The sequence below is a fragment of the Anomalospiza imberbis genome, chromosome 18 (genome assembly GCF_031753505.1).
Source record: "Anomalospiza imberbis isolate Cuckoo-Finch-1a 21T00152 chromosome 18, ASM3175350v1, whole genome shotgun sequence".
NCBI lineage: Eukaryota > Metazoa > Chordata > Aves > Passeriformes > Viduidae > Anomalospiza > Anomalospiza imberbis.
The window spans coordinates 6,140,001-6,158,441 of NC_089698.1; the positions used below are offsets into that span (position 1 = coordinate 6,140,001).

The following is an 18,441-nucleotide window of genomic DNA, read 5'->3' on the forward strand; positions in this document are numbered from 1 at the left end:
ACTCTCTGGGGAACATTTCAGCGGAAAAACCATATGGCTCTCCTTTCATATCAAGTTCTTGCCACTCTGGAGTGTCAGAAAAGGGAGCTGTGCAGTTAGCACAGTGAGCAACTCTTGCAGCAATGATGTGGGGCTTTAGAAATGTACATATTGCTGCAGTGCACGTAAGGACAGAAAGTGACACTGGGAAAGAAAAAGGATGGTTAATTGGACTGAGATGGCATTTGGAGAGAATGATTAATCAACACAAGGTAAATTTCACAGCTGGCATTACTGCATTCCTTAGCAGGGGCAATTTTGTCACTTTGGACAACAGAATTTACTTTTTGCAGTGTCACCTTCCAGTTCTACTGCACTTAGAGATTACTTCTGTGAACTTCTTTTTTCTAGAACACAAACTGCACATTTCTTTCTTTTCAGCCCATTGCTTCCCCTCTCCATTTGTGCCTTAGCAAACTTACCAGGACAAGAGCCTACTGATGCTTTGAGCTTATTCTCAGTGCACATCCAGTCAGTCCTTTCTACAGATTCTTGTCATTTAAATATGTACTCCTCATTTTCAAAGTTTAATTGTGAGAACTTTTTAAATTGTGAGTATGCAAAGAAAATGGACTGCTGCTATAGTGCAAATAAATCAGCCAGCTGTGTCAAGAAAAACTTGGTTTCTATCTTCATTGGCTCTACTATGTGCTTATAAAAGAGCTCAAACCAATGAATCCTACTTAGAACTTTAAAAAAATTTTAAAAAGGGTGGGGGAGGGCAGTGAGAGATTTCTTTTAGTACTGACTTTCTGATTGCTAAAGAAGTAAATGTTGCAGAATTGCTCCATGCCATGGTGAGTATTTTAATGGGCACCCTCTAGTTTGTACTGCAGAGAATTTCATCTCTAGGATGTTAAAAGCTAAATTGCATAGTAAGACAGCAGAAGCTGGAGATCACAGAGGAGTTCCAGATCTGTTTGGGTTTTGTCTAGCACAATGGAGCAGCATTTTTCACTTCTGCTCAATATTTGTCATCCATTAAATCTGCTTAGGAGGTTAGTCCAGCAGTTCACACACACTCCATCTGGTTTCACAGAATGCTGTATCCCTTGGTGATTGGTAAAGCCAAGGAAATCAAACAAGTGACTAGACTGTGTGGCTTCAAACAGTGCAGAAACACATGGAATGCTGAGTTACATCCATTTAAGTCTACCCTCTCCAATACAGTGTAAAATGGCAATGAGTGGTTTATGATGCAAGAATTGAAATGATGTATTTGCAGCTCCCCTGCAACAACCCAAAGACACTTTTACCTTTCCTGAGGAATTATAATCCCCTCATGTACCAGCCTCAGAGCCTCTCATTGAGAATTCCCTCGCAGCATTTGGCCCTTGTTCAGCAAGGAAGGCTGCACAAACCAAGCAGGAGGGAACACACTGCCGGGGGGGGTGCACAGGCTTTCCTGTGTTTTAGTTATGGAGAAGAGAACAAGGTGTTCTGAGAGATGATGGCAGACTCATTGATGATTTCTTTGATGGAAGCCTGTCCTGGTGAATGAAGGGTCTTTCAGTACAGTGGAAATAATGAGCTCCCTAGTGTAGGCTCAGCTGTTTTTAAGAAACCATTTTCTTTCTGCTCCACAGTTATCAGCCAAGCTACACCAATCCTTTCAAACATGGCTCAGGGTAAAAAAAAAAGAAACGCATGGCAGTCCAGCCTATCATTATGGACAACAAAACACACTGTGCCAAGCAGCACTTCACTCTCTGATTCAGAAATCCCACCATTTGATCAACAAGGCCCTTTACAGTCACAAGCAGCACAGGTTTCACACACACACAGGATTCAGCCGCAGCATCAGCTCCACTGACCTTCAGATTCACCCAACACTTTCCCCTGGACTGAGCCCCTGCCTTGGCCATGACTCCACCAGGGCACCTTCAGCTGAGGCTTTGTGCTTTAGATTTTTCTGCTGGATTCCCAAATCCACCACAGCTCAACTCTCAGCCACAGTTCCAGCCTTCCCACAATTTATTTAGTGTCTCCCTTCTCTCCAGGGACCATTAGGCCCTACTGGCTCAGATTTCTTTGGAAATACTTTACTAGCAGCTCTCAAGAAATAATATTTGACCCCCACCTGTCTTAAAGCATGAAGACATCAAAAGTTTCATATGACACACAGCTCCATGTACCCACATTTCCCACAGATGCCAGGTTAAGGAGATCATCTCTGGTTCAAAGGTTGAGTACTTGTTATCCTAAAATTCAGATTTCTCTATCAACAGGCCCAGTGTAACCCAGAGCAAAGGTGACTGTATTGTACACTGGAGGAACAAAGAGACCAACACCAATGCCAGGGCAATGTTTCTTACAAGTGGCAAAATTATAAGCAGACAGGAGGAGAAATGATTAAGCACTGAAATGAATACTGACCAGAATGAAACAGCATAAGAAAATGAACATAACATTCTAATTATGAGAAGGAATTAACTTTCAGCAATAGCGTAGCCTTAATTAACCCCTACAAAGAAAATGAAGTGGTAAAATAAAACAAAAGTAAAAACTGCAAATCAGAAATTAAGTAATATTTTCCTCAAGATAATAGGTGGGTTTGCCCTCTCTTCCTTTCCATGTCCTTAAATATAATATACTCCCTGAAATTATTCCAAACCTACTTCTCCTTTTGAATGAATCAGCATTGATGCAGTAACTTCAAAAGCAGATGTACAAACCAGAGACCTAATGCTGAAACTTAAATGGGGGTTGATGAAAGAAAAGGTCTTCTCTACCATTATTTATCTTTCATGAGCAATCCCTGATTCCTGCAAATTTATTCATTATTTGAAAGCATTTCCCAAGTAGGCAGCATGAATAATTTCCAGGCTTTGGGCAGCTGACTAAAACGTCCATTTCAGCAGATGCAATTCAAGATTGGCACTTTTACAGCACATTTCTGCTTCTGCCTCACCACCGGAAATGTTTCAGCGGGGCTCTAATGAATGACAAGGAGAGAGGCAGTGCACATCCAGCACAAGCTGCTGTGTTTTCAGGAAATGGGGAATACTCTTCAGGGAAACCAGACACAAAGATGAATTTCTTGTACACTGTAAGCATCCTTGAGTATCATAAGCAAATTATTCACGAGCATAATCAAGAGGCATGTGGTGAATTCAGCTGCATCTTTCAGTCAGAGCTGGGACCCTCTGGCAAAGGCCTGGACTCTTTATGTGAATCAGTGAGTAGAGCTCATTAGCCTGAGTTCTAATAAAAGGTAAGATTAGATTATTAAGTTCTTAATTAACTATAAATCTCTCTCACATTTCTCTGCTTCTGAAGTACACAAAGTCTACAAAGAAGTGGCCAAATAGCAGAGAAATCCTTTAAGACTGACAGCTGTGCTTGGTGCACTGCAGGACCACAGCTCTGCATCCCCCGGGACAGTAACTCCAGGAAAAACCTGGATGCAGAACTGCAGTTCTCCCCTGCACAGCTGCTCCAGTCCAGAAACAAGGAGGATGCAAAATTTACCAGAATAAACCCATGAGTCAAAACCTGACTCAGATTTCCCATGAGTCAAAACATGCTGGTATTTCAAAAAAAAGGAAGGAGGAGATCATGTACCCGGCTGCCTTCAGCTGCCATTCACCAAAGATGGATGCATTCATTTATTTCAGGGAAAACCTCCTATAGCCCGTGCCCTTGGCAGATTGCCCTAGAGATCACAACTTTGAAATTACTACTTGGCCTGAATCTTTTTAACCAAGTCAGCCTGATTCACTGAAAGTCATTAAAATTTGGAGAAACTAATAAGCCATACCAGACGGGTTTGGTCATTTCAGCTCCGTGTGCTGGTTTTCACAACTACTGAAACTCTAAGAGGAACATTTCTCCCTGTAATCAAGCCAGTGCTGTGGAATCATGCTCATCCAGCAGCATCTTGGCACAAAAATCTTTCCCAATATCAAAGCGATCACCAGAACCTCTTTACTGGTCAATACTTGGTCCATCCTCAGTTTGCATGGGAAGAAATTGGCATTGTACTGACTAACTCTGAGGGCACAACACCCAACATGGCCTGTGTATGTTGTAAATCCCCCTTCTCGTTCACTTTGTGGTAACGATTCCACTGCTCAACAATTTGAGTGTCTCTGCTCACCAGACAGACCAGAGCCCACATGCAAACCCAGCGTTTACCTGAATTTTTTTTCACTCAGTGAAGACCGTTCACCTCCCTGACAACACGAGTCACTCAAATTTGATGGATTACAATCCCCACCGTGGGCAGAAGGGGATTTAGCTCAGGTACAACACAAGTGAAGCCACTCAGGGAAGCTCCACAGGACACTGAGTGCTCCTGACAGCCGCGGTGTCGTTCCGACGCTCGGCTCAGGCACTGGCCGCGTCTGACAGCTGGAGAATAACAACGGCGGGGGAGCCTGACAAATCAGCCTGAGCTGCCTCAAATTAGACTGGGCTGACTCCCTCTCTCCCATGCTGAGGACAACACCAGAAATTTGAGCTGTACGTTCTGCAATGGAACTGGAAGTAGATATGAAATGGGTTCCCAGGGGCCTGACTAGTTGATGCACTCGGACACAGCGCTCCTTTCCAGCTGTCACTCAGGCAGTGCCTGGTGCTGAGTGCAGATAAAAGTCTTTTTTTCGTATCCAAAGACTCCTTGATTGCTGTTAGAGAGCCTGATCCAGGCTGTGAGGAGGAGGGAGAGGCAGAGCTGTGAAAACAGAGGAGTGCCTCGCTCCCTGCATGCATTGTTTTAATTTATTTGTTTACTACTATCCAAACCTATGGCAATTAGCAATAAATTTAAATTACTTTCCTTTGAGTCGAGGCTGTTTTGCCCATGATGGTAACTACCATTTGTCTCGATTACAAGACTTTCTATCCTATTTTCTCCCTACCACCATCCTGCTGAGGGGGAGTGAGAGAACAGCCCTGGCAACCAGCCAAGGGTCGACCAACCACTGGAATATATCAAAATCCACTGCCTATTCTCATGTATTTCAGATAAGGGGATTTAGATGAAGGTTTTCTAAAACTGGGGGAAACAAGGGAGACAGCAGTGGAGTGCACTGGAGAAATTTCCATCTTGAGACATCAAGATGTTTTACAGAGATCAAAAAGCACACTATATCTGGTTTTATGGGAGTCTACAGGAGCAATAATAAGAACAGAATAACAGCTTCCTGGGCTCCACCCAGTCATGTTTGTAACATACATGGCAGTACTGCTCCTAACACACATGAGGACTATGAACAGTAGAAGTTAACACATCTGGCATTTCCTTGACAGACTGGCAGGGAAATACAGGTCTAACATCTAGTTTGGGGTTAGGGTTCCCTGGCACCCAGCTGTTGGGAAGCACAGCTGGGACACACTTGTGTGGAATGAAATTGTCCACAGCTCAGTCTTCAGAGGCATTTACAAACTTCCCCTTTGTCAAAGCAAACCAATTCTGTATGTTTTGCAAAACTTCAGCACTATGGAATGGAAAGTAGACTGAAAAAGAAAAATAAAAGCCAAAATATAAACCCTGATAAAGAGAGGAAATTTTGCTTTGTGAAACAGAAGGGGTTTTTATCTTAGAAAATGGTTTGAGGGGAAAGGTACATTAATCTTACACAGGATGCACAAGTAGTGGGAGCAGCAGAGGGTCCACAGTGTCATTGGAAAACAATGTTATTACCTGAGAGATGTATATTTTGTGTCCTGACAAGCAAAATGTAATGTTCCATAGGATATGAAAACAAATGAAGGTAGAGCTACACCAAGGTCCAGCAACAAAGTGAGCATGGAAGAAGCACAAGCATTGCTGGGCTAGAGGGAAAAACCGACGTTCGGAGTAGCAAAGGGTGGTTAGCAGAGCTGATGCTCAGTAAATTCATTGGCACAGCTGACATCCACTGCACTGTCAGTTTCAGTAATCTAGATGGAGAATCTGATGATATCAAACTGGGATCCTGAGCTCTGAAGAGCTCCATGCAGTGAAAGAGACACCCAGGCAATGAGGCCGTTGCCTCCTGGTCCCCCATTCTGTCGTGCTGAGAGCCAGGGGCATTGCTGCTGTCACTAAAATACCTCACTTTAAGGTGTGCACTGCCTGGCTCTGCCTGGGGCTGTGCTGGGTTTGCTGGCCAGGATCCCATCCCTGCTTTGATTTCTTCAGCCCTTGCCTGGGCTAAGACACAACATGATGAGAGACCTGCAGTCTGCAAAGGAGACAGAAGCACAAGGCTTCAAAGCACAGCTTCCACCTGGCTCTGCAGGAATGAGGCATTTCTGTTCAGCACAATCAGGGCTTCAGAAGTGTTTTCTTCCATTTTCCAAAAGGAAAATTCTGCTTTTTAACTACAGTGTTTTCAGTCTGCTCTGTGGAGAGGAACAGCTGTGCTCAGACCTTTGCCTTTTTCTAGCCAAGGATTCCTATCACCCAGAGCTGCAGCATTAAGGAAGCCATGGAAATCTTTTGAAAGGTAATACTGCACTTTTAAAGCCTTGAAACATGCTGAGAAGGAAGCAGGTCACCTTTGCTACATCTATCACCAGTGTGAGCTATGTTCCCTGTAAGGGAGGCAATTCTGTGTGCCTATTTCTAAAACAGCTACCAGAAAGACATTTCTCTGGAGCAGTCACCATGTTATAAAATTTGCTTTGCTGTAGGAAACCAGGTCCATCCTAGGAGCCTGCAACTGAGCTTGAAGACTTTCTCCTGTCTGTGCTGTCTGTCCATGCTGCTCTGAACCACCATGCAGCAGTGACTGCTGGCACAGTTTGTTCCTATCGCTGCAGGAGCTTCTGAGCAAAAGAGAGCTGAGCCCATTAACTTAATTCTTCTCTTACCCAGCCCCATCTGATCCTCCCTCCCACTCCACCTCTGGTACCACTCCCCCCAAGCTCAAATCTGCAGGTGTAATTCCTATGGAGCTTTATCAATAGCTATCACCTCCCTCCTATGAGTTTCTAAGCCTTCCATTGACTTCTAAGGCAACAGGAATCATCACAATTTCTCTCCTTTATATATATATTTCTCCTGTCACTCTGCAAATGCTTCAACTGGCCCCAGTTCCATGCCTTCACTCTTCCTGAGCTGAATCCTTCAGAAGTTGTTGATTGTGACTACAGATCTCCTGGCACATAACCAAATTTCTTCTTTACAGTGTTAAAGTCTGCCCAGCTGCCAAGCCTCCTTTCCAGGTACACATAAATAAATGAGCTGCTGAGAGCGTTTTCAGCCTGTTACCACTGCATTGGGTGTTCCACACAGAGAAAACTGGAGCACCTACAAGTCACAGTCCTTTATTTAATATGTATCAATGCCAACCAGTATCTAATGGACATAATGATTGAATACTGACAGGCATATTTCTCCAGCCTAGTTCTCCTTTGGCAATAATGCCTGACCAAGATTGATGACTCTAATACCAGAGCAGGCAGTTTGTTTGTTTCTACTATAGGCTTCATTTTTCAAATAGCCTCAGATTCCCCTTCCCTCTCTCCCAAAGAAAAAGAGAATGGAAAATTGCAGTGACTGCTGAGATACCTGTACAAGTGCTGCTGCTGTCTCCTCAGGCCACCAAACCACAAAGGTCAGATTCACTAACGTGCTAACTGGGTTTATTCTGCCATAATTCACATGGTTTTACATCAGTATCAAACTGGTGTGTCACAGTGACACATGCAGCTCCCCGGGTGAGGATTCGGGCACTGGAGTGGAACAAAGCCTGAGCAGGTCTGGTCAGATCACAACAGGCACATTTCACAAGCACTCCCCAAGTGCCCACACAGGATTCCAGGCGGTTCTCAGGAACAGGAGTGTCAGCAGCACAAACAAAACGAACAAAAGAGACTCCACCAGCAAGGCATGGGTTTCTTTTTACTTTCTTGAGGAATCAGCAGCAGATGCCAAGGACATCAGAGCAGCAAGGAAACACTGATGTGCAGAGCTAAGCTAGGAGCCATTTTACAGCAGGGAGCCAGGCTGCAGTGTACGTGGCTCAAAAATAAGATAATTAAAGTTTGTCTTGCCTAAGGACAATCCACTGGGAGGCAAAGTGCACTGCTGCATGCTCTTACCTAAAGAACAGAAAATGGAAGAAGGCTCTAAAACAGAAACTTGTTGGTATGTTCTGCTCTTAAAGAGAAACCCAGAAATAATTTGTATTTGTAGATCTGCTCTCCTGTGTTTTTATCAAGAATGCTGTAAACTTAGCCTACTGCTTAGTTCTGTTGTTCTACCACTTGCATTCTTATATGCTTTTTACGGAGAAGTCACCCGTGTTTTGGGGCACATAAAAAAATGAAGATGCAGGTTTTGCCCCATTACTGGCACAAGGAAGATGCTCATGGACTAGACACGGGAATGTGGCAATACACAGAGAGGCAGAATTTTCTGTAATCCATAAGCAGAAACAGCCTCTCTCTAAAATTTCCTGGGCTTTATTTCCATGAGGTCTTAGACAGCAGCAGTACTTGTACTTCACAGCAAAAGCAAAGTGCAATCATAGAGATGAGTCCCCAAAGGGATCTTTGCTCATCCTTAGCCTAGAGAGCTCCTCACTAGTCTATTACACTATTCCTGATTTGAAGCAACGTGTGCTATACAGGAAAGGTTAAACAGGATCAGCAGGAAAAAGTACATTTTACACTGAATTAAGTAAGGCTAAACAGGAGCCAGCAGCTGTGTTATAGCACAGATCTACACTACAGTGACTCCATACTCTTCTCACAAATCCTGTCCTGAATGAAGCATCCCCACACACTCACACACCTGAAAAAGCTCACAAAGTATCCCTGCAGCTGCATCTTCAAATACAGACCCCTTTAAGAGGGGAAGAGACAAGAGAGATTTCATTCATTCTTGAGGACCTTGAGCCATGATTCTCAGTCATAAATCCCCAACACCATTTCCAACACTTTTCATTCAACCTTCTGATTGTGCCCCATTTCTTTGTCTCAGTTTCCCCTCTAGTTCCACCAATAATTTTTGAAAAGTCCTTGAAAAGCCCACAAGCCTGTAATCATAAACTACAGATTAGGCAAAGGTGATTTAAAACACCCGGACTGAGTGCAAGGACATTTGGTAAATGTCAATTAGAAAACATAAGAGCCACCAAAAAAAAAAAAAAAAAAAAACCCAGACTTTTATTGCTCTGAAGCACCTTTTGCACTCTGTAATACCTAAATCTAACTCATCCTCTTCTCACTTTATTGGGAGGTTTTTCTCAGAGCAGAGGTGCCTTTGAGCAAAGGGAGATCAGCCAGGAGCAAAGTCTTACTGGTAAAGATTCTGAGAGAGGTTAAGTGCTTGGAAAAAGGGGCAGCAAAGTAGGAGATGCACCACGAAAATACAAATATTCAGAGTACATTATGCAGACACTGGAAATAAAACCAAAGCAAGCTCTCCCTGTGTTATTTAGTGCTGTAGTTGTCAGGGTGTTCCAGTGAACAGCTCCAGAAACATGATGGACATTCTCCTGTGACCTCCACAGACACACAGGCACATTCTTACACAACCATCTTCATATCTGGATGAATCCTGAATTTTAAGGTTTGAAACCATACTAGCAACTGTGTTAAAAACCAGGCTAAAACATTCTCATAACTATGAATTTAAATAACATATTAAAAACCTCTTGCCCCAGAATCCACCATTTGCACCTCAGAGATCACTTGTATCTGTAAGATTTTGGTTTTCTTTTCAGACTGGGACTTTAAAAAAAAATATTTTCTTTCACATTGTAATAAAAGACAGTCACAAAACACCACGGCTTCTAGAGAGTTTTGTATACCCTGAATTTAAACTAATTCTTAATTATTAATGTGTATAACATGTGCCAAGGGCAGAAAAGATATTAAACAATTTAATAAGTCTATTTTTAATTTATAGCCTGGATCAGGCAAAATTTTGCATGGATGTGCTCCTTCTCCAGGTGCATCCAAGAATTCATTGCTAGCAAAACATTACAGTGCTGTAAAACACAGACAATCAGCATCTACAGTATTTGATAAAAATGTAACAGAGCGAGAACACAGACTCACAAGTCACTGAGCAGAGTGACTTGGATGATGCCCTGTAGTGCTCTGGTCAAAAGCAAATGCAAGAAAAGAGACTGAAGAACTGACTTCTGTCATCTGAGGTAGGAGTGAGGAACTGAGAGGACTCGAGAGCAGCACAACACTCTCAGGGAGCAAACTGAAAGCAGAGTTTTAGTATTTGAACCATTTCACATGAAGCAGAGGCTGGGCCATTACCGATGTGTTTCGGTTTCTTCAATAAAAATTTCCAAAGAAAGAAATGCAGTCAAGGAATACAGACAAAATAAAGAAATCCTGCTGCTTATCAAAGGCACACACTCGTGTTTGTTTTTTTTTTTTTTCTCTTCCTTCATAAATGCCTGACTCAAATTCAAGATGTGCTTTCCTCAGAGCAGTGTGAAAGCCTCTAACATTTCTTGTCCTTTGATATTTGGTTTGCACACACCTATCTGACACACAAGCAAGCCTGACACATTTCTATGTGGGTAATTCACAAGAGTAATTCTGCATCATTACTGCTCCTATTTGCTTTTACAGCAGCAGCACTAAAGCATTGTTGAGTAAGAGACCCTGCACAGTCCTACAGTGTCTAAAACTTACCAAATCCCTCACAATCCTCTTAAGGCAAAGAGGTTCAAATGACCATAAACACAATAAAGGGTAAAGAGCCACTATGAAATGCATGAAAAGGGACATCATGCAGGTAAGGTGGTAATTATTGGTATAGATCACAACTTAAAATCACTTCAACCCACACTTTCTTTGAAAAATAAATATGTATCAGCAGACCTCCAAACTCTGCTCAATACACTAAAATTATCAGTAATTGCCTTAGATCTATCAGATGCCACAGAAGTGGGTCTTGAAGATACAGCTCTCATAAAATAAGACTTTCTCCCTCAAAAAGCTGCTTCATATTTGAACTCATTTGCAAAACTCATTTGAATGGGTGATTCAACACAAATTCCAGCATCCCAGATCTCCAGGTCCTGAGAGATGTCTCACTGTTTGCCTCTCACTTGGCACAATAAACTCTGACATATTCTCGTCCCTGCCCAACGTGGTTCAGCAGGCTTGTCCTCTGCACACCAGGGCAGGTGGTGCACGTCCCCGGGAACTGTAACTCATGCAAGAACTGCTTTCTTTGAGGTCCTTGGAAGCACTGTTACTATTCTTGGATATTTTCTACCAGCCCTCGCTAAATGATCCATATCCTCTGCTGCAGCTACACAACAATTGATTTTTCTGTTCTTTCTAAGCACTGTCCTGTTGCCAACATATATTTCTCATTTAAGTTCCTGGAGCATTTTGTTGCCTCTCTAGCTTAATCTTGCCTTTCCATAAACTTACTTTATGAGCCTCCCCATCTGTTTCCGAGACGTGTGTGCATGTTGGGTGTATCTCTCTCTCCAGCTATTGCCCAGACTGGTGTATGTTTGCTGACTGCACAGCATGCACATGCAGCCTGTCAGGAAAATGAGATTCTGAATCTGCTTCACTGCTGGTCCTGCTCCCTGTTTCATACCTGTGACCATGATGAATCATGTTGGACACCCTGAATCACAGCCTGCAGCTCTCTCACTGGTGCTACACAGATTGTTTTGAGATTACCAGCTCCTTGTGTGCATTAGGACTCAATTTCTGATCCATTCCTACTGGGGATTTTATGCTGATAGTAAAGCAGGTTGTTAGCATCCTTCTCATCTATTTTAGCATTCCTTCTCATCTATTTGCCAAAAACCTGTAATATTGAAATAGTGAGTGAGGAATCACTGCACTGCCCAACCCTCCTGCCTGATATCAGTACCCTGGGGAGCTGCATCTGACACAATTAAATAAAGGTCAGTCCTAACTGGGTTTGGCCCTGAATAAAATGGATTCTCCACGTCTTTGAAAAGAAAAAAAAAAAAAAAAAATTAATAAGTGTCCATAGCACTAAGAGCCCCATATTGACATGTCCCTGTTGCCAGGGTTTGAAACCAGCCCTGCTGTGCAGGTGTGGGCAGCAGCTCAGTAAGTGCAAGAGCAGTTACTCAGGAGCTGGAGCAAGACCAGCTTGCAAGGGCTGCTTTGTTATAGCAAAAAGCACAGGATGCAAACCCACAGCTTATTTTAATGTTCTTGGGATGGCTTTGGGGACTCAGCCAAAGACAGTAGCAGCCAGGTATTTTCTGCTCGAACTACTGGTCCCACAGGCAGGGCTCTGTGCCTGTAACCATCCCATCACATCCTCACAGCACTGTGCTTGTCATGTTTCTGGCTAGGGTTTAAAAAGAGAGTACATAAAGCTCTTGTTTCACAGAGCTATCACCCAACATCACAAAGCGGGATGCAGAATTCATTCCCAGCTGATTCATTATGCAGGCAAGCCAAGGGTTAAAACACCTCACCATATTTTGTGTCTTTTCCTGCCCTTTGGTGAATTTTCAATTTCCCTTCTTAGGTCCTCAGCTGGGAATTTCACCTCACTGAGCTGCTGCTGTTGCAGGGACCTATGACCTCCAGCATGCCTCCAGGCCCTCCTGCTCTTTTCTTACAGCACACCATAGCTGTAGCTTGTGATTTTTATTTCAAGTCTTAAAGTTGTGCAGGGAAGCACTTTGTGCTTTATCACTGTGGGAAGCCATGGAGGAGGGATTCTTTCAGACACTGCATTTACCCCCACCCCCAGCTCTTTCCAAACTTGTCTTTCTACAAGTTGAAAGCCTCTCTCAGTTGGAGTGAAGAGCTGAAAAGAAAACCCATTTCCTCTGAGAGTTTGCAGACCAGCCTGTTTGTCTGGGAAGGAAGCATTCCTCTCCCTGCAGATGAAACACCAGGATGACCAGCAAATGTAATTTAATCATCAGGAAAAGACTTATTACAGCTCAAAAGCACCCATGTTCTTGGGGGAAGGGTCAGGTGCCCACTTCACCAGATCTAAGCAGATTGAGGTTAAAGTGTCTGGGAACTTTCCAATGAGTACCTGTAGAAAAGTACTCCTGGAAGTACTGAAATTATCATTCAACACAGCAGAGGGTTCACGTGCTGGAGACCCCATTTAACTTCAAGTATTACATGCTTCAAAACAAAGAAATTTCCTGCCCTACAAAGGGCAAGATCCAGCCTGTGCCTGGCATTCGAGGCAAGTGTTCTTAAGAGAGCATTTCTGGATCCACCTCTGCTCTTATTTATTTTTTCTTTAAAGTTTACTGTAAAGTAGAGAAAGAACTTGCAGCCCCAGTGTCTTTACTTTGCTACAAGATAGATTTCCCAAAGACCTTCTGCCACTGCCGCAGCCCCTGTGCCAGGCCACGTGTGCCCCAGAGATGGGGGATGGCAGAAAGTGATGGGGGAGCATCTCTGACATTGCTCAGATGTAAAAGCCAGGGTGCAAATAGAAAAGGGAGGGAAGGCCATCAAACTAAAAGGTTTGTTTTGCTGTTGTTTTTCTCCCCCCACCCCCAACAAATTAAATAAAAAGTCTAAAGACTACAGCTTGCATAATTTAACACGCCTGTAAACATGGAACATGCATAATTGATGTTAAACAACATGCTAATCACCTCATAATGTGAAGAGAGGGGCAACCTACCCTCAGTTTATGTATAAGTAACAAGATGGAAGCCTGCTGAGCTCTGTATAATAGGTTTCCCCCCCCACCCTTGCATTTGTGTCTCAGCATGATGGTAAACCACAGCTTAGGCAGGAAAGCTAATGTATTATTTATGCCAAGCTTTGAACTGAAATGCTTTTCCCTGTGTTATATAAATATATATATTACTCCTTCAAACACAGTGATTGATTCTGTCAGGTCACTGTGAGAACACTTTCCCTGCTACAATGGAAAGGAAATGCCGTGCAGAGAACTCCAGCAGCAGTGAGGAGCTGCTCCCTCTGCACAGACACAGTCCCAGGCCTGTTCCCATTCCTGCAGCTGCCTTGGGAACTCCACAGAGTTGTACAAATGCTGCCACCACAGGGGAGCACTGCCAGAGAAGCCTGCGTGGGTGTCCTGTGATATTTCACCTCTGCCACTTTACATTGCTGAACGCACTGGGGAGCGAAGGGCCCTGCTCCAGCCAGGTCACAGCAGGTGCTGCAGGGAAGCCAGAAAGTGCACCAGGATGCTGAGAGCAGGAACAGAGCTCCTGGTGACTCCAGAAGGAACGTGGATGAGCTTAGAGGCAAATTTAACAGGAATTTTATCACATTTGTTTTCAAAACATAATGCAGCTGGGGGTTGAGTAGAGCTAACAGGTATTGAGCAGAGCACAGCAAAGAATCCACAAGTGCCTTCCATCTAGCTAACCCCATACATGGGACTTATGCCTTGTCAGAGGTCTGGCTTTAATTGAAATCAATCTTAAATAATCTATATGGCATTTCATTAGATGTATGCTGAGCTAGACCAGGGCACTATCAGCACAAATACATGTACCCAGTGTAGGAGCTGAGAAGCTGAGGTCACAATAGGGCATTTTGGGTTCTCATTTTTGGAATCTGTTTTTTAAAGATGGAACACCAAATAATCCTTAACCTTGCCCCAGGCAGACCAGCTCTCTCCCATGCAATATGTTAGCCAGATAATTAAAAGACTACAGATAGGCACAAACAGATGCAAGGCATTTTGTTTTAATGCCAGAGCTGTTTCACCAGTGGCAATTTAGAAATTTGACATGAGTTCCAGCATGCCCAAATTGTGCTCTCAGCTGAAAAAGAGGTAAATATTTAATGCTGAAAGGAGTAAATAAAAAAAAAAAAAGAGAGAGAAACAAAAGGTTGTATGAAGTAAGAGATATAACCCCTAAAGGAGGCAGCAACATAACTAGGATCAGCTGTACTGAAAAAAAAGTGGCTTTTCCATCTCTGAAAGGAAATCATCCCTTTAGAGTGATGGCAGTACTGCTGGAAAGCTAATTGTGCAAAGTCTACCTCCAGACCCATTCCCACTGCCCACTCTGCTCATCTGTATTGGGGTGAATCTCCTCTAACTTGGTTCACATGAACTTCAACATCTTACAGCGTTAAATATTGTATTTTTACTGATTTGAGGAATTTTGGTGCAGCTGGGTTCCAAGGCTCTTCCTGCACAGCCCCTGTGAGGATGTGACCACCAGAGAAGTCTCCAGGAGGAGCAGGGGCAGCACTGGCTCTGCAGTGGCACAGCAAACCCCTCCACACGGTGAAAGGAGCGGGGTGAGCACCCAGGAGGGGAAGATAGGTCACAGGGAGGGAGCTGGGTGTGAGGATTACATCACTGGGAATGAAATCCAGCTCCCAGGCAGATGGAGCTGAGTTTGTTTACGAGCCTGGGCTGTGTTAGCCACTCAGTCCATCTGGCTGCCTCTGAGGGGAAGTCCTGCCAGCAGATACCCTGGAAGGACCATGCTGCTCCAGCTTCCATTTCATCATTCCACGTTAATCAGCGTGCTCTCCAGCCTGGTGGGGAGGGTATCATGGAGAGAAAACACCAAGCTATGAAATGCAGCACTCCCTTCCTGATTAATACTAATGACTAAAAAAATTAGAGTCTCTTGAGCAAACCCTGCCAAATTTCTGCAGTCTCTGCAAAGACTCACTTGTAGAAAGATTACTTCACAGCCCTCTTACCACTTGCTGCTGCCTTATCATGGCTGTAAATTGAATTAACTCATGCAGAGCCCTGCAGCACTGCCAGGGGATTTAGAGGTCTCAAGATCAACAGGAGTCTTCTTCTGGACCATTATCCTGACCATAACCACAGTGATGCTGCTGAGGGAAGATACAACACTGGACATCCTGCTACAAAGTGATGAGAGCCTTCAGGAGATTGTTCCCAGAGACACATAACAAGTACCCAAGAAAAAAACCCAAACCAAAACCAAACAACCAAATCCTTGTTGCAATCAGTTGCTGACAAGCAGTAATGAACAAGGGGTACCTTGGCTCATATTCATCCATCAAATGAGATGATGGAGGGCCACCAGGAAGACAGATCCATGTACTAAACATCTGTATATGCAGAGAGTATTTCATATTATTCCAAACAAGTTTTCATGGTTCAAAAACACCTGTTATAATCATCAATAATGAAACTCAGTGAAGGCACCCAAAATACATCCTCAGCACTGGTGGCACAACTGTTTTAGTCTCATTTCTCTTAAGTGATGCAGGCATAATATCCCACATTAAACAGAAGCAATGAACTGAACTGTTCTACATTTGATGTGGAAACTGCCTCTCAGTTCAGAGGTGGAAATAAAAGCAGAACAAGAACCGAAGGAGGGTAAAGGTGCTGATTTTTGCTTTTCCTTCGGCAGAGCTGGCTGTCCCCACTGTGGGAGCAGCAGAATTACCCCATGGAAGAGCCGATTCCAGCACACAGAGAGTCCATGGGACAGCACCGTCATCTAGTGGGCATCCAAGAGAGCACTGCCACCAACTCCTGCCTTGGGACACACCCCGGGAAACCAAGCTCTGCGTCCCCTGGGCAGAGACACCGGAGACCCTGTGCTCCTCATGCCCTGCATCACCGCCCAGGGCAGACAGCAGCTCCCTCTGCACTGCCAGCCAGTCAGTCTGGACAGACCTTCAGGGACAGAGCTGTGTCTATCACACCCTCTCCTACTAACTCTCAGATATTTCTTTTTGGCAATCAATGGAAAGACTCATTTTGAATAAGGGTGAGGAGTTCAGGCAGGAAATTCATTGGCACACATACCCAGAGTTTTTTTTTCTAATTAAAGCTGCCACAATACACCAACCTTAGAGATCACCTATCAGTACTACTGCCCTCTTCAAAGTAAACCTTCCTAATAAAGCCAGAACAAGGAACTTTTAGTGACACTGATCCATCACTAAATTGTCTTCTGGGAGAAAACACTAACACCAGCAAAGGTAGCAAATACTCCTGAATCAGAGTGTTTAGGTCTGGGTCCAGGTGTCATTCTGTTTGCTCATCACCATCAGCTTTTCTCCAGCCCTGCTCCTAGGGCAATATTGTCTCCAGGCCCTGCCTTTAGACTACTAAGCATTGGACCTTTCTTCCAGAGGATGTTTAGCAGTGGAGCTGCCTCCTGTCTTAGCTGAGGGAAACATGAGCAAAGCAATTAATTTTTACTACAGTTTTATATTTTGTCCTTCTTTTATAATCCCTCTCAGTGGCAGAGCCTGGATGAGGACAGAGCTAGGACTGGCAGTGTCCTCTGGGAGTTAGAACAATTCTCAGTCTCTGATGTGCTGCTTGAAGTTCCTGTTTTAAAGTTGAGCCTCTGCTGTCAAGACATCTGCCCGGTTTTGAGTTGTGGGATTTTTTTTTCCACATTCCCATTCTTCTCATTGTTCTCACAGTCCCTCTTGCAGTTTTATATTCTCAGCAAAATTTCCCTTTATAACACAGTTTGCTCCTCCTCCAGAGATATTAACCCACTTCATTTGCTGCCTGCTGGGTAAAAAGATAAAAGGGCTCCACTTGTGTCAATTTAAACTCTCTCTTAATAAAGGGAACCAGAGCATTTATGCAGCAACTATTTACCTCATTATGTGGTGTTGTAGCCAGGTATGTGCTCCAAGTTTAAAGCAAGCAGCTAAAACCCATTTTCTGTTTCTAAGAGAGAGAGAGAGTGAAATCAATTCCTAATGAGACTGCAAAGTCTCCATTCCCAGCAGAGGACAGAGCTACATTTACCAGTAGGAACAGCAGAAGAAAAGGTGGAGTCTTAACTCCAAAGCAGACATGCACAACACAAATTAAACAGCCAAGATTAAGTGTGCCACACTGGGATCACCACGTTTGCTATGATGAATATGTTGTACAATCCTCATCAGATCCTGGGGGATTTAAAGATGCAGGAAGGTCAGACACGATGTCATTGCTGCCAGAGCATTCCATTCTCCACTGCACACAGAGAAGACCAGAACACTCCATCCTCTGAGTTCTACCTTTTGCCAAATAACTGACTCTCATGACCTAAAATGATGCACTGATGCTTTCAAAAAATGCTTTACTTGAAGTTTCACCTTTTTTTTTTTTTTTTTTTAGTTTAAATCTATGAATGCAGTCAGAGAAGGCATTTTTCTTCTCTTTCCTCTGTGTAAGAGTTCTTCTGTCTCCTAGATAAATACTTCTGCTCTCATCAGATAAATCTGGTGCTGGAAATCCCATAGATATTGACTTTACTCTCACTTTGACTCAAAGAAGCTAAAGCAACAACAATATTTAGTTCAGCTTTGTGGTGTACAGACATTCATTTAGCCACAGAGCAAAAAGTGTTTCTAAGCTTATCACAGCCTCAATTAATCTGAAGCTATCATCCCAAAAACCAGCAGCAACAAAACAAACCTGAAGAGCAAGCACTCAGCTTGTAATATTTTTTTAAATGGGTAGGTGGCAGTGATTGAAAATCAGGAGTTGGATCTCCAGCATAAGAATAGCCAAGGAAAACC

The 18,441-nt window shown here is 43.6% G+C and overlaps 1 long non-coding RNA gene across 2 annotated transcripts in view; it reads right to left on the bottom strand.

Annotated features, from left to right (window-relative positions):
• The window catches only part of LOC137484693 (uncharacterized), a 125,565-nt gene that overhangs the window by 91,681 nt on the left and 15,443 nt on the right, over positions 1-18,441 (bottom strand). For both annotated transcript variants that reach the window (XR_011004969.1, XR_011004968.1), the window contains exon 2: positions 10,039-10,192. This is a non-coding gene — a long non-coding RNA (uncharacterized lncRNA). The remainder of the gene's footprint in view (positions 1-10,038; positions 10,193-18,441) is intronic.